The following is a 26,104-nucleotide window of genomic DNA, read 5'->3' as shown; positions in this document are numbered from 1 at the left end:
GGAGGGTCTTGGAACGGTGGAGGGAGGTGCAACAACAGTAGCTGTCCTCCTCTTTGGCTGTCCCTCTATGATTAGAAGCAGCGTTAGCAATCACAGCACAGATTTCTGATATTTGGATATTTATCCCTTGATAAATGATAAGAGTCCCTTTTGCTCCCCACCTGGCCCCCACAAGCTGTATCCCAGCTGCTCCAGGAAGATAGCTGCCTGCCATAGGACTAGGGTCAGGGAATAGGTAGCTAGTACTGTGCTAAGAGCTGGAATTGACCTGGAATTAACTACGAGTTACCACCCAAGTCTTTTTCTGGAATTTGCAAGCCTTCAATAGACTCTAGAGTTCCAACATAGTTACAGTACACAGATGCTGTAAATGTAATTGTTGTCTAGGTGGGGAGACAGATCCCTGGTACTTCTTATTCTGCCATCTTCAGAATCTTCCCAGAATGTCCCTCGATGCACAGCTTTCATATCTTCATTTGTGTGAAGATTGTGATTATTTTTGTAAGTTGACTTATTCAGGCCTGACTGAATATTTTCTGGAAGACTTAGTTGCTTTGATGTCACTATCTATGCTTAATACAAGGCAGCTATAGACTTTTCTCCAACAATTTATTTACGGTCAAAAATCTTATCAGTGTATTGTCAGGAGGGACTGCAATATTCCAAATATTGCCCTGACTGCCTAGCTGTGAAGGAGGGGTTATATAGGTATTTAATTTTTAGTCTTTAATCTTATAAGGTTTAAAAATCTGGTTAAATAAGTCCGAAGTATGGTGAAATGTAACAATGAAATATTAAAATACCATTTAAATGCAAAAAAAAATAGAAGTGCTATCAAAAGCAGTATAAAATAAATGGACAAATGAGTAATGCAGGCCATAATTGCTACAGGATTTCAGAGGACGGAGACATCACTTTTATGTAGCTGATTGGGAAAGTCTTTAAGAAGGTAGCACAATTTTAAAACTCTCATCTCCAGTTAAATGCTCTGATTTGTTTTTTCTTTTTTTCATTTATATAAGTTCAACGGAAAACTCCATGATGAATCTCAGACCCAAGGAACTGGTGTTCAGGATATTAGGCTATGCACTCCAATGACCTTTTAGATTTCCAATAAATGAAACTAGGATGCATTGATTTTTGTGTGTGTGTATACCTTGAAAATTGCAAATAATTGTTTTGGGGTTTATAGACACACAGTAGAGAAAACCATTATATTTAGAAGTTGGCAGACATGAACAACTCCAAAAGATACCCCTTGGGAAGTAGAGAAATAGTATTTTCCTCAATGAATAGCTAAGGAAATTGAAACACAGAAACAGCCGCCAGTTGCCTGTGTATGCCTATTCAGGCTAAAGAAGCGTGTTTGAGAATTTAGCTCCTGATTTAGTATCTTGAAATTGAGAGGGGTGGGACCCCTTAGTAGGCATGTTGCTCTTGTAAAACCCACTTCAGTCATTATTTAGTTGTCTTTTGGTATGATGTATTTCATATTTCTGTTATAATGAGAGTAGCACATTTTGATCCTTTTTGCTTAATAAAATGAGCAGTTATTTCATAGGTTAATTCCCATGCTGTTAACACCTCATAAATTAATGTATATTTAGGATGAGATCATCTTGCATGATTAGTTCTCGCCTTTTTTTTCCAAACCATGCTTGAACACCTTTATCAGACAGCAGTCTGAAAATTCACCTTTTTTACATTCTTAAGGTTTTTGCTACTCTAAGCTGGTAGCAACCGAGGCCACCACGGATTTTTAAAAAATGTTAATCAGACACTTAAATGGTTTCTCAGAAGTTTTCCTTTCACATGGAGCCATATGTGAGTAGTTTGGTTATACTTTCTTATTTTTTTGAGAGAGTTCCTGAATAAAGTGTAGAAAGTTAGAAAGCCATGAACTGGCCAGATGAATTCAGTGGGCTCCAAGAAGATGCTCTGGTGGGAGAAAATGGCCAGGAATGGAAGATTCATCTTGAATAGAAATCTGAGGAGACACTTTGGTCTTCCTTTTAGTGTTCTCAAAAGTATCAGAAATATTTAAAAATCAGGCAGTGAATAGATCTAAGTATAAATCAAATTTACTTCCTTATCTTTAGGTTAGACAAGTCTCATTTATCTTTCAAGGTCTGTGCAAAGGTGTCCTATGTTATGACACTTTCTAATACGACTCCACATCATGTTTGCTTTGGGCCAGCACTGTTGGCTCTTGCTGCCCATGTCCTATACACACATCTCTCTTTAACATCATTTCCACCTGTCTCCTTCACACTTCACTCCTGCCACACTGACCTTCTCAGTGTTACTCAAATTTGTTAACATCCCTGCTACCTCAGGGCCTTTGCACATGCTTTTCTCTTTACTGGGCATTTTCTCTTTGACATTTTTAGTTCTCTACATAAATATCAAAGTATCAGAGAAATATTTCCTGATCATTCTATATAACTAGTAACCAATCCCTGTTTCCAGCATTGCCTATGTCTCTTGCACTCATCGCATAAGCTGATAAACTAAATTTTTATCAATTTACTTTCTGTCTTCTTCCAGTAGAAGGGTTAGTTTATAAGAGAATAGTTTTGGTATTTATTGACTAATATGTATTACTAATATTTTATTAAAGTATATTTATTGACTACCATATTTGCAATACTCACAACAGTTCCCAGGTACATAGTGGCTGTGTAATAATGTTTGTTGTGATGACATGATTGTATATGTCCTTCCTTTTTGAATTAGCATTACTGTCCGTATCACACAATTTTACAATCGTTCTTGAGTAGACTTGGGAATCTATGAAAGTTCTCTTAGTCGTTTCTTCTCTTCTTGCTTCACTTCTGAAAGTCACTTAGCTAATGTGTTACCCATCTCAGTAACCCAGGAGGACTGTAGGGAGAGCCTAATGTTTTGGGACCCATGAAGCTCTCTGGATGCCTCTCTCAAGAATATCAAGGATCTATACCGTATGTAGTGAGGTGTTTGGCCATTATTATTATTGTTACTTAATTCATAATTGAATTCTTAGTTCTGTGAGGGCAGGGACCATGTTATATAAACTTTTTGTGTGGCTGTGCTCCTACAGTGCCTTTAGCACAGATTGGGCCCAAAATTGATGTTTAAAGAATTATCTATAGATACAGGCATTAGACTATATGAATTATTTTACAGCAATGGTGTGTTTTTAATTTTGCAAAATAAGTAAATATTTGGAGAATCCCTGCAGTTTCTAAAACTTTGATTTGAATTTTTCAGAGTACATTGTACCACAGTATTTCACACAGAATACTGCAGAGAAAAACACCCTACAAATAAAAGAATCTGTAAAATATTAGAACTGAAATTCTGTAATATATTCTTGCTTATTCTGCTGACCTTTTTGTGAAAACGCAGTTACAGGAAAATTTTAAAAAGAAGATTATCTCAATTTAAATTGTCTTTGGCTTCCTGATATTCACTTTGAGAAATGAAAATCATGCATTTATTTCACATTTAAATATGGTAATTATGGTAACAGTGTCATTCTTTAGCAAACTCATAGTCAAAAGCATTTTTAGTTTCTTCCTGGTTTACTAAAAAGTCATTTTCATATGAGGTGTTTTGGATTTACTGAGTTGTACATTTCACTGTTCATGCTACTTTTTTTTTTTTTTTTAACGGAAACCTATACTTTAGTTCAATCGATGACTTTACCAGATAGGAGTGTTTTACTTTGTAGGCCTCCTCCTCTTCTACACCTTTTGTATGGGCAGCTCAAATTTGAGCTTTGTAAGTATTTGGTAAGTATTTCTGTACATCTGTGCAAAGTGACATCTTGTTACTCACATTTTCTTGAGGGAACTAAGATGCAGTTGAGTCAAGTGAGGGCCTGTGCCAAGATATGCCAAGCAAGTCATCTTGAGCGTGTTGACATGAGGTGCTCAGCAGAGCTTAGCTACTTCAGTGAAATGCTTAATACTTCAGATCTTACCTTTGTGTTAAAGGAGAGAATTCTCACCATTCCCTTCTTTTAATGTGCAACTATTTCTAGGGAGAGTAACCAATTACGTCACAATAATTTATTGTGAATTGTTCGGGGCAAGTAGAGATTCTTACAATACAGACACACCTTGTTTTATTGTACTTTGCTTTATTGTGCTTCTGATATTGCATTGTTTTTTCTTTTTCTTTCTTTTTTTTTTTTACAATCGAATGTTTGTGGCAACCTGCATCAAGCAAATCTGTTGGCACCATTTTTCCACAGCATTTGCTCACTCTGTGTCTCTTGACACGGTTTGGTAATTTTCACAATATTCCAAACTTTTCATTATTATTATATTTGTTATGGTGACCTGTGATCAGTGATTACAATGTGTTGAAAGCTCAGATGATGATTAGTATTTTTCAGCAATCAAGTATTTTTTTTTTAAATTAAGGTATATACATTTTTATTATTTATTTAAAAGATTTTATTTATTTATTTGACAGAGAGAGACAGCCAGCGAGAGAGGGAACACAAGCAGGGGGAGTGGGAGAGGAAGAAGCAGGCTCCCAGCAGAGGAACCTGATGTGGGGCTCGATCCCAGAACACCGGGATCACACCCGGAGCCGAAGGCAGACGCTTAACGACTGCGCCACCGAGGCGCCCCAAGGTACATACATTTTTAAAGATATAATGCTATTGCACACTTAGTAGACTACAGTAGGGTATAAAACATAACTTTTATATGCACTAGAACACAAAAAGTTCATTTGATTCACTTCGTTGTGGTGTTTGCTTTATTGCAGTGGTCTGGAACCAAACCTGCAATATCTTTGAGGTATGTCTGTACTAAAGATCCAAGAGGCGAAAAGTAACATTGTACCTAGATCAACATTCCTTCCTATGAACTTGTTTTGAGTGTCCTTGACAAGTTATATAATTTGCATTTTCCAGTAATATGTTCAGTTTACCCACACTAAAAGGACTGGTGTATCACCATGTTCCCTCAGCAGCCATTGGTAGGAAAATGAAAGTGTTCTGCAGTCAAATTAATTTGAGAAATGATGACGTAAATAAAATCAAATAGTGTTGTTTCCTATAGGTCTTTGTGGAAAATTCTGGGATAGTTAAAAATGTATGACACTGGGGAAAACCTAGTTGTATTTTTGTAAGTTCAGGTGTCGGAAATTGGGTATGTTAAGGTAATGCACTTAGACTCTTATGTGCAAGACACTATCCCATAAGGTTACTCCTGCAATGGAATGAGGTCATCGATACAAAGCACCAAGCAGGTGTCTGGAACATGGTGGGTGCTGCCAGAATATTGGTTTACTCCCTCCTTTACTTTTTCTCTGTCTTCTATTTGGAAAATCAAGAGCTTAAGACCAGTACTAAATGGAAAGTAATATTTTGTAATTTTGACTTATATCCATTGGCCTACAGATCTCTCTAAAGAATTTTTGTTAGCATTATTTAAGTAGCAGAGATTTTAATCTCTTCCTGTTGCACACTTGACTAGTATCATGCTTCTGTACTTTTTCTGTAAGGTACTTTTATATGAACTTATTTGTGTGAAGATTCATATTTAAGTGATATGGTAAAAGTTCCATATAGGGGCGCCTGGGTGGCTCAGCTGATTAAGCATTGACTTCAGCTCAGGTCATGATCTCAGGGTCCTGGAATTGAGCCCTGCTCAGCAGGGGGTCTGCCTCTACCTCTCTCTCTGCCCCTCCCCCGTTTGTGTTCTTTCTCTCAAATAAATAAAGTCTAAAAAAAATGTCCATGGAAAAGTGCACAGTAGACTCGAAGGGTTTTTAAGATGACTATTACTTGTCTTAGTGTCAATTACTTGGATGTATGCAAATATAGGAACAGAATATTGAAGAAGTGATACTCAAATTCATTTAACACAGGCTGCAGGTTGTCCTAAGTTGTATATAATTTTCCTCTTGCCTAAAACCAAACTTTTTAAGATTGCAGCAAGCTTTAAAATTTTCATAGGCTTCTTTCAGTCATCTGAAGTGAAGACTTGTTCCCAAGACATGCTTATGTGTGTTTCTTAGAACTTATTTTTAAAAGAAAATTGAGGTCAATGATTATAAGAAGTGACATTCATGAACATTTGATGAAGACTAAGGAATTCTCCAAAGCAAGTTACAATTTTACAGTTATTGAAAAAGACTCTCTGACAAAAAGAAAAATTATATGTGTAAACTTTTTTGAAGCAGCCATTTTTTAATTTTAGTGTAGTTTTTTAGGGTATCTTTGGGTCGATAAGACATTTTCTGGTGGTTCAATCTAGGAGAAGCAGGTGAACAGATTTTGAAAGATGATGGTACTCTGCATGTGCTGTGGCCTAATTAAGTCCCCCCCCCCTTTCATTTTTAATTCACTTACTGAGGTGTCATTTCCAACCGTATTTTTTTAATTGTTCCAGCCATGGTAATGGAACAAAAGGCCTTTTAAATGCTCTTAAAGACAGCATTGCAAGATTGGCACAGATTCAGAATAACTAGATGTGTATGTTCTTTTGATAAAGAGACCAGCTTTCAGAAACATTTCTCAGCTCGTTGTGCAAAATTGTTGACATTTTGCCATTGTAATCCTTTTAATGTTGTAGACCTTTGAAATTTGTGTAAAGGTTTTTGCTTCACATCAAAGTAGATGAGAATATAAGGAGCAACCAAAAATAAAACCTCTGAAAGCGGACCTGCTATTGTAGGGATTTATGATGGTATCACAACATCTGTGGATCAGTGAGCACAAATTTGTTAAAAAAAAAATCATAGTTACTCAGAGAGACTGCTTAAGCATGATAAAACAAAATCCTCTAGGGGGACACACTAGATTTGGGCTGAGTACACGATCTGTGGGATTTATTAAATTTGCTGTTGGTCTTCGCCCCATGAGGACATGTCAGCACGAGGCAGAATGAAACCCAGCCCTGGGAATGACTTTGGTCTGATGTGGTCAGTTGTCCTGCTCATAATTGTTAGGGTTTGGTTGAGCTTTCTGTCCCAGGATCTCGGAGCTATGGCGGAGGGCCCAACATGCCATATTTAAATTAAGGATCTTGGAAGAAGCTCTTGATAAGATATTCATGGACTACTGATGCCTTAGCTTCTAGTTCTGTATTCAGGACAATCAGTATATTCAGACAAGTCCTACTTTTTCAGAAACTTCCCCCTTCCAGCCTCCTTCTGTGGCAGAAGCTGCTTCTCCGACCATGCAGACCGGTTTAGTTTAAGACCCTATAAACCCACAATCTAAGGATTGCGTACCTTGTCCCTGACTGGGAGGGACTGTGAGCCTTCCATCTCTTCAGCCAGCCATCGACTCGGGTGCCTTTCCATCCCACTAGTCTCTCTCTTCTCCTTGTAGCCCACCTCACGTGACTTACGCAGGGGTCAGGCCATCCCACTCGCTCTGCACTGTTTGCACGTCTTACTTCATAAGGAACCTCAGACATCCAGTGCAATCTTGTCCAACTATTATGCATTGAGTAAAGGATCTAGTATGACTTCTTATTCATCCTTTCCCAATGCCTTTGTCTCTTCGCTCAGAGCACAACTGCCACCCTAACATCCACATGCTACGCTATTGATTTGGTTTGCCATTTCTCTGTCATCCCCCAAATTTAATACTGATTCTTCTGCCACACGCCAAATCCTTTTCACTCTTCAGCAATTTTTTTTTTTTTAATTTCTTGGTCTGCACCATGGTTTCTTGATCTCAGCCTTTGTGACATTTAGGGCTGGATAAATCTTCCTTGGGGGGGGGGGCGGCTGTGTGAGTAGTGTCCCTGGCCAGCACTTACCAAATGTCAGTGGCACCCTCCCCCAGTGTGACAAAAGTGTCTCCAGATATTGCCAAATGTTCCTTGGGGGATAAAATCACCACCGCTGAGAACCGCTGGTCTACACATACCCCCTAGAACGGTGCAGACATATCTGCTTATGGGAGTTTGGAGCTGTTCCTTTGCCCTCTGCACCCCTCCTACTGGTCATACTTGCGTTCTGGGAATGCCCCTCACCTGCGTCGGAAAACGTTCAAAGCACCAGCTGTGAGGTCACCTTTTGCCCCTGCTTAACCATAGAACCTGTGGGAAGTTTTCACCTGCTGCCTCTAACTTGTAGCAACCCTGGAGCCTTGTAGGTGGTATGTAGAGCAATTATCATGCTTCAAGTTCTTACTTGTATGGGCTTCTCTGAGCACAGGGGCGATCAAATATAACACTGGACAGAACATGGGGGGGCAGTAATGGAGGGAATCGTGATTGAATTTAATTTCTCGAGTAAAGAATGAATTTTATACATCTATTCATGTTACATCTTCTTAAGCCTGCTGTTCTGCATGTGTAACTTTGATTCCAATTGGAATTTAATAGGAACAATAGGATGAGGGTCAAAATCTGTGACATATTTTCTCCCTCTCCTCGTACTTCATTCATTATGCACCCTGGGTGCATGTTCTCTCCATACCTTCTCTGTTAGTTGGCAGTTATTTCTTATTGCCCTTCTAATTATATTCCGAAGTCTTTTACCTTTTCTTATTTGTCTTGTTTTCTAGGCTGGTTACAGCTGAGAATGTATTTTCCACCTGTATTTTACTGTGTTTGCTTTTGCCACTTAATAATTGTTGTACCCTGATTATTTTTCAAGATCCACCCCCACCCCTTCCTGTAGTCTGCTGTGCTTTGATGACCGTACTTTTAACTCTTTGGCTATTTCTTTTGTCTCTTTGACAAATTTAGAGCAGCAGTTTGTGTCTCTCTTTCTGAAGTTAAAAAGGAAATGTCTCCGTGAACCTCCCTTCTAAGGTTCACGGTGTATCAGCGTTTTCTAAACAGCCTCTCTCCTGGGTAGAGGCAGCCGTGGGTGGAGCCCCACTTTCTCTGAGATAAAAATATGTTTGAAAGGCCTCTTAACTCTGCTCATTTCCCCCTGATACCATTTCTTCAGTGGGCTGGAGAGATTTTAGCACCATTCTTTACACACACACACATACACACACACACACACACACACACACACACACATAGTAGGACATAGGGATGGTATGCCTCCAAATGCACAAACAGGTGGCCTCATTTGATTGGTTCTCCCAGCTGGCACCTGTAAACAGGGCCCCTGTCTCCCCACCTCCACGGGAGGGTAGGAGCCTAACTTCTACAAGTGCCAGTTAGCAAATCTGGACGGTCTCCTAGGGACCAACACCTCCCCACTGCTTTTTGTAATTTTTCATTTCCTGACTCTTCTGGAGCCCCTGCCGTCCCCCTTACATCTTCCTCCTCCCTTTAGACCACTCAGTCACCTCTGTACAAGTTGAGGTTGAGTTCACACTGGATTCTTTCCCCTATTGCAATAGTATGTCACTGATTCAAATCTGTCCTTACCACTTCAACAAGTGCCTGGCTATCGTATCTTTGACAATGGTTGTGTAGAACCCATATTCTGTGTCCCTCGGAGGACTCTGTTCTTGTGACATGATGAGCAATGAAAACAAAAGGAAACAGACCTTCTGAAAACAGCATATCCCACTACCACAGTTAGATAGGACCCAAGGTAGAGGGCTGGGGAGTAATCCTGCAGTTACCAGCTCCCCAGTTCTATGCTGACCGGCTCTCGGAGACTTTAAACCTAATGCCACCACTCAACGCCCACTCCACCAGCCAACCCAAACCTTCTTCAGGAGTTTAATTTTTCAGCAAGCAATAGAGCTCTGCTTCTACTTCCAAATTACGTTCTATGCTGGTGACCTAAAAATGATGGAAATGTCCAGAGCACCTGGGTGGCTCAGTTGGTTAAGCGTCCCACTCTTGTCAGCTCAGGTCATGATCTCAGGGTCTTGAGATCAAGCCCCACCTCGGGCTCTGCACTGGGCATGAAGCCTGCTTAAGATTCTCTCTCTCTCCCTCCTTCTGGCACCCCCACCCCGCCACCACCACTCTCTCTCTCTTAAAAAAAAATGATGGAAACGTCCTCATGATATGTTTTGTAAAATCTAGTTGAAGAGAATATTCTAACTCTGGACATAGTGATCCCCATGAGTTGCAACTTTTGGCTGACAGAATCCTATTATTTTTTCCCCCCAGCTCTATTGAGGTATGATTGACAAATAAAAATTGTACATAGTTCAGGTATGCAAGGTGATGTTTTGATATATATATTCGTTAGGACACAATTACTGTCATCAAGCTAATTAACATATCTACCACCTCACATGGTTATCATCATCTTGTGTGTGTGGTGAGAACACTTGGGATCCACTCTTAGTAAACTCCCAGTATACAATGCAGCATGGTTAACTACAGTCACCATGCAGGACATTAGATCAGCAGAACTTAAAACTGAATGTTTGTACCCTTTTGACCAACATCTCATATCCCCCACCCCCCAGGCCCTGGTGACGACCATTCCACTCTCTGTTACTGCAAGTATGACTTTTCTAAAAATGATGTATTCCATATATACGTGAGATCATGCAGTATTTCTCTTTCTGCATCTGGTTTATTTTACTTAGCATAATGTCCCCCAGGTTCATCCTTATTGTCACAAATGGCAGGATTTCCTTCTTTTTTTAAGGCTGAAAGAGCTCTGTTATCTTTCAAGTTTGAGTGTCCTAAGAGATCAAGAGCTACACTTCTGAAAGCCTTAGCTCCTCAAATTTTAGTCTGTTGGTTAATTAAACAAAACAAATCAAAACAAAACAAAAAACCAGCTGTTAATTGATTTGGTGGTATCTTCAAAATTCACCATACTTTTCACTTCTCTGTGCCATCAATTCTCAAAAACTGTGTGTGCTTCAGAATCACCCTGGAGAGGCTGTTGCAACACAGGCTCCTGGGACCCACCCTCAGAGCACCTGATTCATAGGTCTGGGGTGGGCCAGGAATATGCATTTCTAACGAGGTCCCAGGTGATCTCGATGCTGCTGGATTGGGACGCCATGATAATCACTGTGCTACACAGCTCTTAATAGTAAGAAGGCTGTGTTTTAAAGGTTATATATTTTGAGAAAGAAGCAACAGAGATATGAACATGTGGAGCAAGGGAGGTAGTTGAGAAAGTTGGATGTCAAGGTAAGAAGCTTTAAGACTTGAGCCTGTTGTTATGGAAGGTCTGGGGATCTGAGATACCAGCCAAAGCTTGAACACTCTGGCCCTATAGAAGTGAAGTCATGGCTGGGGGTATTGGTGTGGCAGGCTCTTTCCCAAACTGCTTTCAGCTATGGGCATAAATTTTGGGCCCCATGAGTTTCAGACATCAAACCTGCCTATTTAGAAGGGCTAGGCCAGTGTTCACAATCCTAATTGGACTTTAGAATTATCTGGAGAACTTTAAAAACTACCTGTGTCCAGGCCACCCCAGAGCAACCAAATCACTTTTGGAGGCTGCAGTGTGGCCACTGGAAGTTTTCAAAAGCAAATCACTCTGAGGATGACCAGACTTTACCTTCAAGATTCTGGTTTAATTGGTCTGGGGAGTATTTTGAAAAATATTCGCTGTCTGTGGTTTTTGAAATTGATGAAGGTGATTTTAATGCCACATAGGTGTGGGGGTGAACTCTGTGAGGCTAAGGGTTTCAGTCACTGCTGTATATATTCTTAGTGTGTGGCACTGTGCCTGGCTTACAGCAGTCCTCCAAGAAACATGGGTTGAATATGTTAATTAATGATTGCTTTGTGTAGTATTTGGCTCTTGTGAGGCTGGATGCCAGCAAAACAATGTAAGACCTGACTCTCTTTCTTTTGTTGTCAACATGGGTCCTGGGATATTTCCCCCCCATGACTGTGTCATATTTTGATGTGAGGCAAGAAAATGAGATGCACTGGGAATATGTGGAATTCGCAATTGCTTTTTCATTTAGACCGAGAGTGGGTAGTCCACAACTCGCAGGCCAAATCTGGCCCATTGCCTGTTTTTGTATACTTATAAGCTACGAACGGATATTACATATTTAAATTATTGGAAAGACTCAAAAGAAAAATAACATTGCATATGAAGGTCAAATTTCAGTGTGTATAAATTTTTTATCGGGACACAGGCAACCCGCTTCATTGTCACGTTGTCTCTGGCTACTTTTGGCAACCACAGAGTTGAGTAGTGGTGACAGAGACCATGGAGCCTGCAAAACCAAAAAATGTTTACTCTCTGGCCCTTTTCAGTAAAAATTTGCTAACCCTTCATTGAGAGCATGGGCCTCGCTAGAAATACACTGGTTATGATGTAACCTTGCCCAGCTTGGTATCTCTAGATTTTCTAAGATGCATAGTAGTTGAGTTCTTTCCAAGCAGAAAAGGACAGATGATTGTTATATTCAATGAGATCCCGGTGGAACTCTTAGAGAGGCTCATTGCATCATTTTTTTTTTTTTTTAATTTAGGGACATTAAAATCTGTGGACTGAAGACAACATGTATTTCACAAACCCATGGTCCCTGGGGGGTCTTGAGTTTATTAAGAGCTGCTGAAGATATCTTTGAGTGAGTGCTGCCTTTCAGTTTGGAAAAATAACCACTCAATTGTTGTTCAGCTACAGATCTCCATCTTTCCTTTCCTTTTTCCACCCATTCTTTCTGTTTCTTGTTCTGTAGAGGGCAAAAGTGATAATGGTTTACAAACTATCAATGGACACTCAGCCTGACTGAATTTTAGGCAGGTTTCTTCCTGATTACAGGCCCCTGACCTACTTTTTCTTAGAGAATTTACTTTAGAAACTTGCAACTGTAAATTCTTTCCCTGTCCTTTGAGATGTAGATCTATAGCCCAAGGATGTCTTTCTCAAGGACCTGGGAGACATCCCTTTGAAATGACATCATCAAGAAAGATAGTGCCCCATCTCCCAGTCTCTGTGGGATGGTAGGAGCTTACTTCCATAAGCACCAGTCAGCAAACACATGTGGCCTCATCACAGTGACCAACCTACCTGATGTCTTTTGGTATTTTCCAACAGCTCACCCCACCACTCACCCCACACCTCCCACCTTTTGTTTCAGTGGAGTCCAGTTTAATCTCTTTCTTCTATTATGATAGCCTTGACCTCTATTGTGATAATTTGAATAAAGTCTTCCTTACCTGTTTAACTTGTCTGGTACTATTTTTCTTTGACACCCATTACCATGGTATTGTCGATTGAATATGTATGGTACCTATGAATGTGAACTTACTTGGAAAGAGGGTCTTTGTAGATGTCATTAAGACATAATTAAGATGAGGTCATACTGTAGTAGGGTAGACTCTTAATCCAATATGAGTGGTCTCCTTGTAAGAAGAAAAAACAGAGACAAACACAGGAGGGGAGAAGGCTGTGTGGAGAAAGAGGCAAAGATAGGAGTGATGTAGCTACAAACCAAGGAACTCCAAGGACTGTTGGAAAACATCAGAAGATAGGAGATACCATGGAACAGTTTTTCCCCCAGAGCCTCCACCTTGATTTTAGACTTTCGGCGTCCAGAACTGAGACAGCATCAGTGTCGTTTTGCCAACTGGGTTTGGGGTCATCATGGCAGTCCTAGGAAGGTAATGCACTTGGGACATGGACTTTCACCCGCCAGCCCAGTCTCCTGTAGCAATGTCATCTTCCAGCGCTTTTAGTCACCCCCTAGTGCTCATATCTGAATTGTCACACTGTACATTTGTTCATTTCCAGGCTCCTTCCCACACAGATCTGTCTGCCTCGACTGCTTCAATCTCACCTGCACACAGCCTTAACGGGCCCTCGGCAGAGCCCTTCCTATCCTTCAAGGCCCGGCCTCATCTCTTCTGGAGCTCCCACCGGTTTCCCAGGCAGTTTATCGCCTGCCCTTTGGGCTTCTCCCATGTACACACTTGCCCTCATATTAGGATTTATTGGTGATTGTGACTGTCTTTCCCCAGATTTTGGAGGACAAGGGCCATGTCTCATTTCTCTTTGCCCAGTGGGCTCTGGGAATACGTTGGTGAGTGAATGAAGCAAGAGCTGGAAAAGGCCACAAATAAGTGTTTTGTTTTTTTCCTTTTCATAGCAGGGAGGAGCCATGGGGCCTGTTTAATCATGTCAAACTAACTTTGTCTGCCAGTGAGAGGGGAGTTTGAAAGGGCATGCTGTCTATCAGATGCCACTTTTTTTTTTTTTTAAGATTTTATTTATTTATTTGACAGAGATAGAGACAGCCAGCGAGAGAGGAAACACAAGCAGGAACACAAGCAGGGGGAGTGGGAGAGGAAGAAGCAGGCTCATAGCGGAGGAGCCTGATGTGGGGCTCGATCCCATAACGCCGGGATCACGCCCTGAGCCGAAGGCAGACGCTTAACCGCTGTGCCACCCAGGCGCCCCTATCAGATGCCACTTTTTAAATACAATAACAAAAGGATGTTCATCATTTAAAAAAAAAAGAAAAACAAAACCCAGAAATCAGCATGGAGGGCCGGTAGTTATAAACTGTTCCAATGAAAATATCCTATGCTCTTCCACCTTGTTAAAGGACTATGAGGTGATATATAGGCTCTCAGTGGGTTCTGAATGTTTATTAAAAGGCTGAAAGAACTAAAAGAAAATTAGGTTGGTTTGTGTTGGTGGCTCTTTGTTTAATTTGTACCTAGAGAGCAGAAGCCACAATCCTGAAGGAGTTTGTGTTGGTTCTCCAGGTTTCCAGCATTCCATGATATGTTTATTCCCCCACCACGAGTTCTTTTGTTTTCTCTTCTGGGACAGGAGAAGAAGGGATGACATAATTTTTTAAAAATAATTTTTGCTTTGGTTGAAGACCATTATTCAAGGACCCAGGACTTTCAGTGAATGTGCTTGGGATCCTGTTTTTGCCTCCCCGAACTCCCACAGAAACTGGCCGCCTTTGTCTGGAGGGGTGGCTGCAGGGCCTGTGGTGTTAGAATCCGTATTGACATTTCCTGATCTTGTCCACTCAACGATTCCTTCCTGCTTGTCTGTTGGCAATAACTTCGCCTTCCTTTGAGGAGCTGCCTGCTCCCCACTTGGTGTGGGCCTGGCAGGGTGGTCAGTTACAGTGTGGCTCATCTGCTTTCCACTCCAGGCCCTTAAACTCAGATGACCATACCCAGAGGCCATCCAGGCCTTTCCTCCTCATGCTTCAAGGACAAATATCACTGCACTAAGCAAAACCAAGGCACAGGGAAAAAAGGGAGGACTGATACACCATCTTAGAGGTGGTAGAAGAGCAATCTGAGCATAATTTGAGTGTCTGCAGTTTCTAAGGCCAGACTTCTCAGTTATGAGATCCCACCACTTCCCTTTTTGCTTCCTTGAGAACCAGTTGGGTTGTGTTCACTTACACCCAACAGGTCCTAACTTCAGCAGAGTCCGGGGAGGGCTGTGCTATGCTTGGGTCTCTCATATTCCACTGAAACTTGAGATTGGAGTCTAAGGAGAAGAAGCAGCCACAGAGATCCCCTAAAATATTTTTGTGGTTGTTACTGACATCATCCTGAGGTTTCATTTTGCATTTTCTTCCTTACTGGGTAACATGCACAGATAAATCATGTCGATACTTCCTTTTATTTATATCTTAATATAACATCAGTAGTGTGATTAGATAATTTGAAATTTAATAGAACTTTCCAGTATGAATCAGCTAAGATATATCACGGTGAAATCTCAGAGCCTGGAAACTGAGCAGGGAGGGAGCGGAGGACTCAAACACTACTGAGTCAGCACATAATAGCAATTTTCTGTGTCCTCGTAATAGATACTTGAGAATAATTACTGACAGCCTGTGGAGAATTCATCAACCTCGGATACCAAATAATAAGTTATACTCTCACGGTAACTGTGTGAATTAAGTCAGAAATTCAAAGAATACCGATGATGTCTCGTTACTTTTTTCCCTCCAGAAAAGCCAATCTGCATAATTGATGCCATAGGTAGAAAAACATTTTTTTTATTATTATATTCTAAATCAAATAGTCTTTAATAAATGAGAGGTGCACGATCATCGGAAACTAATGGTGGCCATGTGGGACAGCAATAATGGGATCCATAATTCTTTGGCATGTAAAAAAAAAAATGCCTATGTTTATTTTCTAAACCTCAGCATGCCACGTTCCAAAGAGAACTCTCCAGTGGCTGAAAGAGGTAGACGGGGGTGGTGTGTGTGTTTGGGCAGGACAGTTGTGTTTAGGGAGAGAGACTACTAATGAGTTAGTGCAGTGAACACAGGCAGGCTGCCCAAAGAGTGGCCGGGCCCCGGAGCACTGAGTGCTGGCAGCTGAGAGCCTGACTTTTTCATTCTTTTAGGCTGAATGAGGTCTCTGTAACTCAGGGTAGAAAATTGTGGTAGGGCCTTTTGTGATTACTAATTAAGGACTAGAATTTTTGCCTGGTAATATTCTGTTGCTTTCCTCAACAGATTCATTAGAGTAAATTCTATTCTTGGTGCTAATATGCTTTACAACAGATGCCAAAGTAAATTTTATATATATATATATATATATATATATATATATATATATATATATATATATATATTTTTTTTTTTTTTTTAAGATTTTATTTATTTATTTATTTGACAGAGTTAGAGACAGCCAGCAAGAGAGGGAACACAAGCAGGGGGAGTGGGAGGGGAAGAAGCAGGCTCATAGCGGAGGAGCCTGACATGGGGCTCGATCTCATAACGCGGGGATCACGCCCTGAGCCGAAGGCAGACGCTTAACTGCTGTGCCACCCAGGCGCCCCTATATATATATTTGTTTTGATGAGCAGATGATTGATAAAGGAAATAGGTTTTGTGTTCTTCCACACAGAGCTTTGAAATATAGTTAGTTCCTTGGTGCTCTCCTTTGCACTCAGATTTCATAGCTGGAAACTGTTCAGCTGTCTGTACCAAGTTAGACGCTGGGTCAGAGGCACTGAGCTTGGCTTCTATGCTGGGCACCTTCCTTCTCCACCTTTCCACTTTTCTCCTCTTGACTTTGTGGTTGGGGAGGGCAACTTGAAGAATTACCCCCTCGCTGTCTGGCTTCTGGTTGGATCTGTCCAATGGGGAGCCCCAGGAAGAGATCTGAGAGGGAGATGGGAGTGGAGTTGGAGTCCTTAGTCCCCAGGAGCCTGCCCTGCAGGGTAACCTCAAGCTGGCGGTGCTCACTGAACAAAGGCCATGACTCCACTCAAGGTGGTGCTCTGTCTCACCTTGCAGGATGTGGTCACTATTTCCTCTTCACATCCCTTCAGACCTAGGGGTGGGAACAGATCCTTGGCCCCCAGAGTCCTGGCATTCTGTACTCTCTAATGTGGTTTCCCAATGCCCTGCCTCCAGATTGTAAGAGCTCTTTTATTAACATCCCCATGCCCCCAATTATCCTAGTGTGAATATGCTATCAGTTCCCTACTGGGATTCTGACTGATAGAGATCTGAGGATCTTTGTCTTCTTGGTTTGATTTTACTTCTTGATTTCTTTGTTTTATCCTGCTACCCTTCACTAACTACTTTTCTCCTTGGAGCTCTACTTTTCCTCACGGATTATCCGTGTTTTACCTTTGAGTCTGAACTTGGTCTTATTTTTCTACTTTGCCTTTCCTCTCTCTGTCAAGTCTGTTACCATCGCCATTTCAAGACTCTCGTGATTACATGTCTCCAGAAACCTTCAGGTGCTCCCCACCTCAGCTATAAGTGGACTCCACCATTCCTATTTGCTGCCATCAATATCCATATTCTGCTGGTTGTGAGGCTCACGTCCTGGCCAACATGAATGCCCACATTTATAGGATTTTCTCTTCACCACCAGCCTATCTCCCATCTTCATATTTCTGCCCCCCCCTTCTTTTTCCTTCAATGTCTTAGATCTGGCATTTCTTCTCTATTTCCTCTAATGCAAAACAACAGCAACACCACCAACAACAAACATGTGGTCTGGCAGCAGAAGGCATTTTCAAGTTCACAAATTATACTACCTTTGAGGTTAGTATTTATCAATTTTTCACACTCATACTAAATTATCCATTATCACTGAACGTCCATTATCACTGAACGAAGCCCCCCATGGCAGCAGTACTCAGCATAGAGGAAGGAGCCTCAGAGTAAGATGCAAAGTTGGTGGTGTTTCAACAGGAGGAATAGACAATGTTGCCTTGCAGCGTGTTTCAAAATCTTGCTTGTCCAGAAATATTTCCTAATAGCATCTGCTACCTCTTTTGAGCTTTCCTCTGTAAGAATCACTAGTGGTTCAAACTACAAAGTGTGAGGTCTTGCCTTCTGACAGGTCACAACAGCTCCATATTTCATCTTTTCTCTCTCACATCAAAATTGTAGCCTCAAGGATGAGTCATATAAACGGAGTGCATCATCGTAGTGATGTGGGGTCCAGTGTGGGCACAAAGCGGGGAGGGGGTGGGTGAGAGGTCAGCCTATAATCAGGACACAGGGCTGGGGAAACATAACTCCTGATGGTCCCCTTGTTCTTGATATTAGAAACACCCAGACGGAGATTTGTAGGCCTAATCTCTTAAAAGCAAGAGAAAGGAAGATGTTGGTGTTCCTGTCATTTTTCCTTGCTTTTCACCTCTTCTTCCCCTCCTCTCCCACCCCTTGACAAAGTCTCTATCTCTAGGTTCTTCTGTGGAAATTATCGGTTAATAAGGTACATAATTTCAGGTTTAAGGCTATGTTTTACAGGTTACATTTTATGAATCTTTGGTGATTTGTTATCAAAGCTGGAGTTATCTCGTAGGTGTCTTCTTATAGATCTTGTACTGCTTCCACAGATCTGTATCTTGATCTTTTCACAGCAGAAGCCTGTCCTGTTCATATCTGCAAGACTAGTAGCTTGCATCCTACTTAGGACATAGGAACTATAAGAAGAAAATTGCACCAGACTAGTTAAATAGCAAGGAAGTCTTTAAGACTGATGGAATCAAGACAGTTACCATAGGGGAGAGAGATCGACCTCAACTCCACTGACACAAAAGTGGGAAGGTTTTAAGCTCTGGGCTGAGCTCCTGGAAAAGTACTGGAGGACATCAAGGGGAGGTCGGTTGCTATGATGAGGCCACCTGTGTTTGCTGACTGGTGCTTAAGAAAGTTAAGCTCCTGCCCTCCCACAGAGACTGGGAGATGGGGTACTGTCTTTCCTGTTCACACATCAAAGGGATGTCTCCCAGGTCCTTGAGAAAGACATCTCTGGGTTGTAGAAGATTTACATCTCAAAGAGGCAGAGAAAGAATGACAACTGCCAAGTTTTCTAAAGGAAATTCTCTAAGGAAAGGGAGGGCAGGAGTAGTCATGAGGAATCCTGTCTAAATTTCAGTCAGGCTGAGGGGAACCCTATTAAGGCCTTCTCGGTCAGGACGTATTGGTGATCTTCATTCTATTCTATTTTGGTGTTCATATGGCCATCTTATTACATCAGCAATAATGCTCACCTTAGAATAGAAAATCTTGTGCATGCGTGTGTGTGTGGGTGGGGGGTATATGTTGGGGGACATTGTAGTTTTATTTCTTAGACTGAATATTTCTGGGCATTATTTAAAAAATTGTTGTACAAGAGAGAAAATTTTAAGTATTTGAATTTTCCTTAAGAAGAGATGTGTACTCTGTGAGATCTAAGGCTGTGCCTACCTCCCCCACCATCTTATCTACCTCACCTAGCACAGTGTTGGGAACATAGCTGGTGCTCACGGAGTATTTGTTTTTGCAGTTGAATGAGAAAATATGGCTCCCTTCCATAACACCCATCAAGGAAGCGCAGGTTAGTTTAGAATTTAATTGACACATAATGGGAAGCACCTGGGTCTTGAGGTGAGCAGTCTAGGCTGGAGTTCCGGTGGTTGCTTTATCATTATGCAAACTTGGGCAAGTCATATAAACTCCCCAAATCTTTGTTTCATTATCTGTAAGATGAAGCTAATACCCATTTCAGGGAGGTTGCCGTAAGGATTAAATGAGATGTTGCCTATGGAAGCACCCCGGAAATCTCAATGCAGGACGCAGATGTGGCTTGTTGTTGTTTCTGAGTAAGTGTGCATTTTGCTCTCCCAGCACTGTTGCATTATAGGTAAGTCTGATAAAGGTAGCCATGGAGAGCTCACCATGCTGCCTCTCAGCCTTCTGATTTGTAATAATGAACCCTCATTACGTTTCTGTATAAACTTGTTCTGCTTTAATACGTTATTGGTGCCTTTGTTTCTGCTTAATTGTTTTATTTTTCATGACACTTGGCTTGATTCAGAGAGGGAGGCATTTCTTTGTTTATCTAATTCCTTAATTAAGTCGCCCTACAGTGTGGTTCAAGCCAATCCCTCTGGATGCTGAATAAGAGAAGCTAATCACAACTACAAAGCCCAAGGCAGAAGCTGCTTTGGGTATGAAATTGGTTCTGTTGCTGATGTGGATGCTACCTGCCGGAATCAGCTGGAATTGGAAGCCTGCGTCACAGACGGTCCAAGCATCTGGATGTTTCTTAGGCCAAGGAGAATAAAGCTTTAGAATTCAGCCCTCTTTTAACCATCTGCTTCCATCTCTTTGCTCTTTCTACTTGAAGGCCACACTTTTCATCAAAATGGGTACTTTATACATTATTTAGGATATTAGTCTTTCTAAAGTGCTTTTACATCCGTCTTCTATTACCTCCTTAAAATCTGGGTGAGGTAACTGTCCACATCAGTGCATTTGGATGGAGAAATGGAAAGAGCACCAGGCTTGTCTAAGGCTAATCAGCCAGAAACCCATGGAGGCAGATTAGAGCTCAGCATTCCCAGCAACCAGCATGCAGGCCCTTCTCACCACAGGAGATGTGAAAGTAAGAACAGACGAATGTGTTTCTGTTCCCGTTTCTTGGGCCTTGGCCTACGAATCATACTCTTTCATTGCAGAACAAGCGATGTGTGGTCCTAATTCTTCAATAAACCCAAGAAATGGGTCATTTGCTACTTGTTCCCCTCCTTCAAGTTTGTGAATGAATCCCCTAGTCATGGTGCATTATCTGTGTACTTACGGTGTTCACTGTTGTCAGGAAGTCTCTAGTCATACATTTATCCTGGCAGCCATTTGTCAATCAGCATCTACCTAAATGAGTAGTCTATGCCCTAGGTGAGTTTTGAGAGATATTAAACACAAAATCAAAAAGAAAAGAAATGGACTGAGACATAGTACTCACTTTCAAGGGGCATGGGATTAAGAAGTGGCATGGGAATATTCTCAGTTGAGAACCTCAGTGCCTTTTGACTGCATTCTTGAAACGTCTTTCTGCTACTTCTACCTGTTGTGTACATGGATAATTTCAAACTCTGAGCCATGACATTGAAAACCCTGCTCAAGTTGACCCATGCCCTTCCTTTCAGAAATTATCAAATGTCATATGCATTGTATGCTGGCCACACTGGGCTCCCCGCCATCTCTTGAACATTCTTTTCTCAAATTCTCCTCACCTGCAAACTCCTCTTATTTGCTTATAAAAATTCATCCCTTTCTTTATTGATTTTTTTCTATCAATATGCTCCAATAGCCCAATATTTCCAGGGCTCAGACCCTCTATAATAACATATGTCAAATCCAACTCTAATCAGTTTTGTATGTATATGTTTGTTCCCATTTGTGAGATTAGAAGCTCCTGGAAAGGGGCTAGGAGAAAGAAACGCATCTGTCTCTTACTACCCAACACAGCAACGTGCAAATAGATGTGTCAAACGTAATTTCATATGTTCACTGAATCCCACTGTAATTTTTTTCTTCTCGGGCAAATACAAAAACTACATTTTGAACCTCCCTTATAATAGTAGGTTGGGACCATGTGATTGGATTCTGGCCAGTGGGATGTGGGTAAAGTATAAATCACTTCCAGGCTGGTGGTCTATTGACCACCTACTCTTATCTCTTTCTTTAAAGATCCAGAAAGCCATGTGTTTAAGATGGTGGCATGAAAAGATGGAAGGAACTCAGATCCATGTGTCACCACTGAGAGAGTTGCCAAGGAGAGCTGCTAGATCCTAATGTGAAGGAGAAGCACATCTTGCTTTTGTTATGTTACGGAGATGTTAAGGCTTCTTCATTATGCAGGCTAGACTAAACAATCTTGATAAATAGTTTGTAAGCACTCTGTGGGCAGGCCCAATGTCCATCTGTTCCAATGCTGTGTCCAAAGCATTTAACCAAATATCTCAAATTTAGTGTGAGCTTAATGAATATGTGTTGAGTAAATTAATAAATTAAATATGTGTTTGTCAACTTTCATGATCTCTTTGTGTATCACCTGTGAAGGCCAATCTCAAGGCTTCACATTCCAAAAAACAAGTACTAGTTCATGGGAAAGGTTCTGTTCTATGGAATAATTATTGAGCCATATGTAGTCAGTATGGGGCAAGTTGTTTTCTTTTATGGAAGACTCTACTTCTGAGGATTCTAGTAAATGATTTTCCAACATCCTGCTGCTGCTCTTTATGATTAGAATCAAGAGAATTCTGGGTTGAGGGGGATATGGTTAAAGTGGGAATCAGCCTTGGAATAAGGCTACAAGAAATTAAAGTATAAATTTTTCAATTAGGATTTACTGACTAAAAACTTTATAAGGATAATATATTGCTAATAAGAAATATGGCCAAGAGAAATTTTAGAAGTCATAGTAGGAGAAGGAAGCTAACGTGTTTTGTGTGCTTCCCAGTTGTCAAACATCATTTCAGGTCCTTCATGACTCCCGATTTCATTTAATGCCCACAACAGCACGGTGAGGAAGGCATTATGATCCTAATTTTATGGGAAGGGGGGAGTTGATACTCTGTGTGCTATACAAGGTCACACAGCTGGTAAACTGCAGAATTGAATTTGAACTTGGTTCCCTCCGGCTTAAAACTCACCCGTGTTCTTTCAAATACACTATGTTTATTCCTTCAAATAATGCTAAATAAAGATTAACCAGCAACCTGCCATGGTGGCAGGACTTTAGATCAGGCTGAGTCACACAAGTCTTGGAGTAGCCCACTGCTCAATCCAGGGATCCTCTGGGGCATCTCTGTCCCGTCCTTTGCGACGCTTCTGGTCTTCTTACCTCCCTCTGCACTCCTCTGCTTGTTTACTCCTAGATCTTTAGCTGTGGCCTTGAGTTGTGGGTCTTGCACCGACCTCTTGGGCCAGATGACAGATTTAGTATCTGCTTTTGGACCCTTCCCTTTCAACCTCTGACATGGGTGTGTGCTAACTGGCAGCTCCGTTTTGGTTAATCGCCATTCTTGGTTTGGTTCTGGACCCTGGAGTCTGGGTCTACTTGGCTAGCAGTTTTCTGGGGCCAGTTCTGATCCCTATTGACAGGCTCAGACAACAGCTAATTAATTATTCTACTAATTAAATAAATCCTGTATTATTCTGTACATTGGAAGGAAAAGGATAAAAAGACACAATTGCTAACGTCAGAACTCAGAGTCTAGTGAAATGCCTGAAAACCCATTACACTTAAAGAATTTTCACAGGCATTATCTGATATGATATACAACCCTCTGAGGGATCCTTTTTATATGGGAAAATTGAAACGCAGATTAGTTTTACCGACTTGCTCCCCTTAATATAGCAATTAAATGGGAGAACAGATATTTGAACCCAGGCCCTCTAACTGCAAGCATTTTGCTTTCTCCAAAATACCACATTGTCTGTCAGAAAGCAGTTTCCTACAATATCTGAAAGATTCATCTGTTTCTTGTTGCTGCTTGCAATATTGGAGAGTACACACATACATTTACAATGATAAGGCTAAAAAGGATTAATTTGGCCAAATCCAAGTGTTGCCTTGATAAAGGCTCCGTGATGTATGAAGTTGCTGGGAAAACCTGATCTGTCCAACAGTTACACTGTGCAGCTTTTTAATTATGTGTTGTTTCTGTGGATTTTTATTTTCAGAGAGCTCGGAGGAAGAGGGTGGGGTTTTGAGGCTGCTGCCATGATTATAATCTTTGTTACAGAACGTTAATACTCTTGCAGATATTTTTATTTGCATTCAGCAAGATAAAGGGGAGATGCTTGACTTTTACTAAAGCTAATATGGAGCCTGGCTTCTGTCTTTGAATTTATCGCCTTTATGCCATTTTCTTTCCTTTTCCTCTTTCCCCATTTCAGTATCTGCTGTCCTTCCTCATAGGTGAAGTTAGTTGTTAGTTTTGGCAAGTGTTTTTTAACTAATTCTGCCCATGTTCGATGGAGAGGGAGAGTCTTTATGTCGCTGATGGAAGGCGTGGCAGCTTGATGAGTGGTGTGGGATGTTTGCATTGTCACCAGCAAGAATTCTAGACCACAAAACAAGCAGACAAAGAAAAAGCTCCCCCCCAAAGAAACAAACAAACAAACAAACAAAATCCAAAGAAACCTGGTCTACAAAAAAATGCCTAGTCCTTGGGCTACTTGCAGCCACTTGTTAATTACAGAATGATCTGGGGACACTAAGGTGGTAGCTCTATACCAGCTTTATTCTTTTTGATTAGATAATAATTGCTCTTTTCACTGGCTAACAACTTTTTAAAAACTGCAATGAGAAGGCATACTTTAGTTCCCATACTAACCAGTGCAGAAGTTCTTTCAGCCTGCACCCAGGTTAGAAGAGACTTGGGCCAATGTCTTCAAATAGGAAGCATTTTCAGTGAATCCAATTGTTGGGTTCATGTCCACCCTTTGCATTTCTGTGGAAGAATCTTTTATTCATTTAAATCCAACCAGGTAGTTCTCAAATTTTCTAGTGCACAGAGTGGCCTGGGGAGTTTATGAAAGTGTAGATTGCTAGATATTGTAAATCAGCAGGGCGGGATAGGCTCCAGGAATTAGCACTGGGTGATTCTAATGCCCAAGGTCCTTCCACCACATTCAGAGCAATCTCTTTCTAGGACGATAGTTCTCAGACTTAAGCATGTATCAGGATCACTAGGGGACTTTTAAACACAAATTGCTGGTCCCCAGACTCAAAGTTTCTGATTCAGTAGGTCTGGGGCTGGGCCTACTAGTTTGCCTTTTCTCACTAGTTCCCAGATGACGTTGCTGCTGCTCTTTGGGGAACCCCACTTTGAGCATCACTGCTCCTAAGTATTCCAGTGATGGTCATCCGTTGGTCAGCAAAGAGTCAGACTTTGACAAACACCACCGGTTCTGAGGGATATGAAGGCTTCATGCCTCAGTCTGCAGTTTGTTGAAGGATGACTCATATCACACATAGGCTCCCTTTTAGGTAATGCATTACCACTGTTCATAACAGAACTTCAAACTGAGACCCTAATTGAACAAATTGCTAAGTACAGGCTTTAGAGGGTGCATACAAAGTGTCCAGTGCATAGACTGTCTATGCTGACATAGCCTATCTAAAACTGATCTAACACTGATTTAATTGTTTTATAAATAACATCAAAGTACCATAAATAGGAGGTACAGTTCATGGCTTTACTTTATCAAGGACTGTTCCAAAGTACTAATTTGAGTTACTGCAAAGAGCAGTTATCAGTTGGGTTGAAAATAAAGCTATTTGCATTGGCAGAGGCCATAAAAGTTATTAGCCAATTATTGACTATTAGTCATAATATTAATTGGTTAATTATCCTTTATCAATCAATTACTTCCTCTGTGCCAGGATCTCTGCTGGCATTCTCAGTACTTCATGAATCAGCTAGCCTCATAACCAGAATTACTTGGTTTAAATATATTCTTCATCTTTTTTTTTAAAAGATTTTATTTATTTATTCGACAGAGATAGAGACAGCCAGCGAGAGAGGGAACACAAGCAGGGGGAGTGGGAGAGGAAGAAGCAGGCTCATAGCGGAGGAGCCTGATGTGGGGCTCGATCCCACAACGCCGGGATCACGCCCTGAGCCGAAGGCAGACGCCCAACCGCTGTGCCACCCAGGCGCCCCCTTAAATATATTCTTAAGAATGACCAAGAGAGTTTTTTTTCTCCTAGTCACCAGACTGAGAGAATTATATAGTATTTGAAATGCGAATGCCTGTGAGCTTCTGGGGCTGCTTCAGGTCACATGCATTTTCTCTCCCATGGATATCGGTGAGTCACTTTTAAATAGCAAAATACTTCCTTAAGAAATTTAAGTAGAATAATAATAATAATAATAATAATAATAATAATAATAATAATAATAAATAAAACATCTGTTCACTTTTTCCACTTTTTATTTTCCCCAACAAGTTTATTGCAGAGTGGATGGGAGTTTAGAAGGTTAATAACAGAAA

General features: G+C 41.1%; 1 long non-coding RNA gene across 2 annotated transcripts in view; it reads left to right on the top strand.

Moving 5' to 3' along the window:
• The first annotated feature begins 1,696 nt into the window (after nucleotides 1–1,696).
• LOC148109326 (uncharacterized) overlaps nucleotides 1,697–26,104 on the top strand; it is a 50,153-nt gene continuing 25,745 nt past the window's right edge. The window contains exons 1-2 of one of the 2 annotated variants that reach the window (XR_015725895.1): nucleotides 1,697–4,625; nucleotides 4,762–4,793. This is a non-coding gene — a long non-coding RNA (uncharacterized LOC148109326). Of the gene's footprint in view, nucleotides 4,794–26,104 lie in introns of both variants that reach the window. The other variant, XR_015725894.1, reaches the window with a different exon arrangement.

Source organism: Ursus americanus, chromosome 10, assembly GCF_024610735.1.
Source record: "Ursus americanus isolate L20-20 chromosome 10, mUrsAme1.1.p, whole genome shotgun sequence".
Classification (NCBI taxonomy): Eukaryota; Metazoa; Chordata; class Mammalia; order Carnivora; family Ursidae; genus Ursus; species Ursus americanus.
This window is presented reverse-complemented; position numbering and strand designations above follow the sequence as displayed.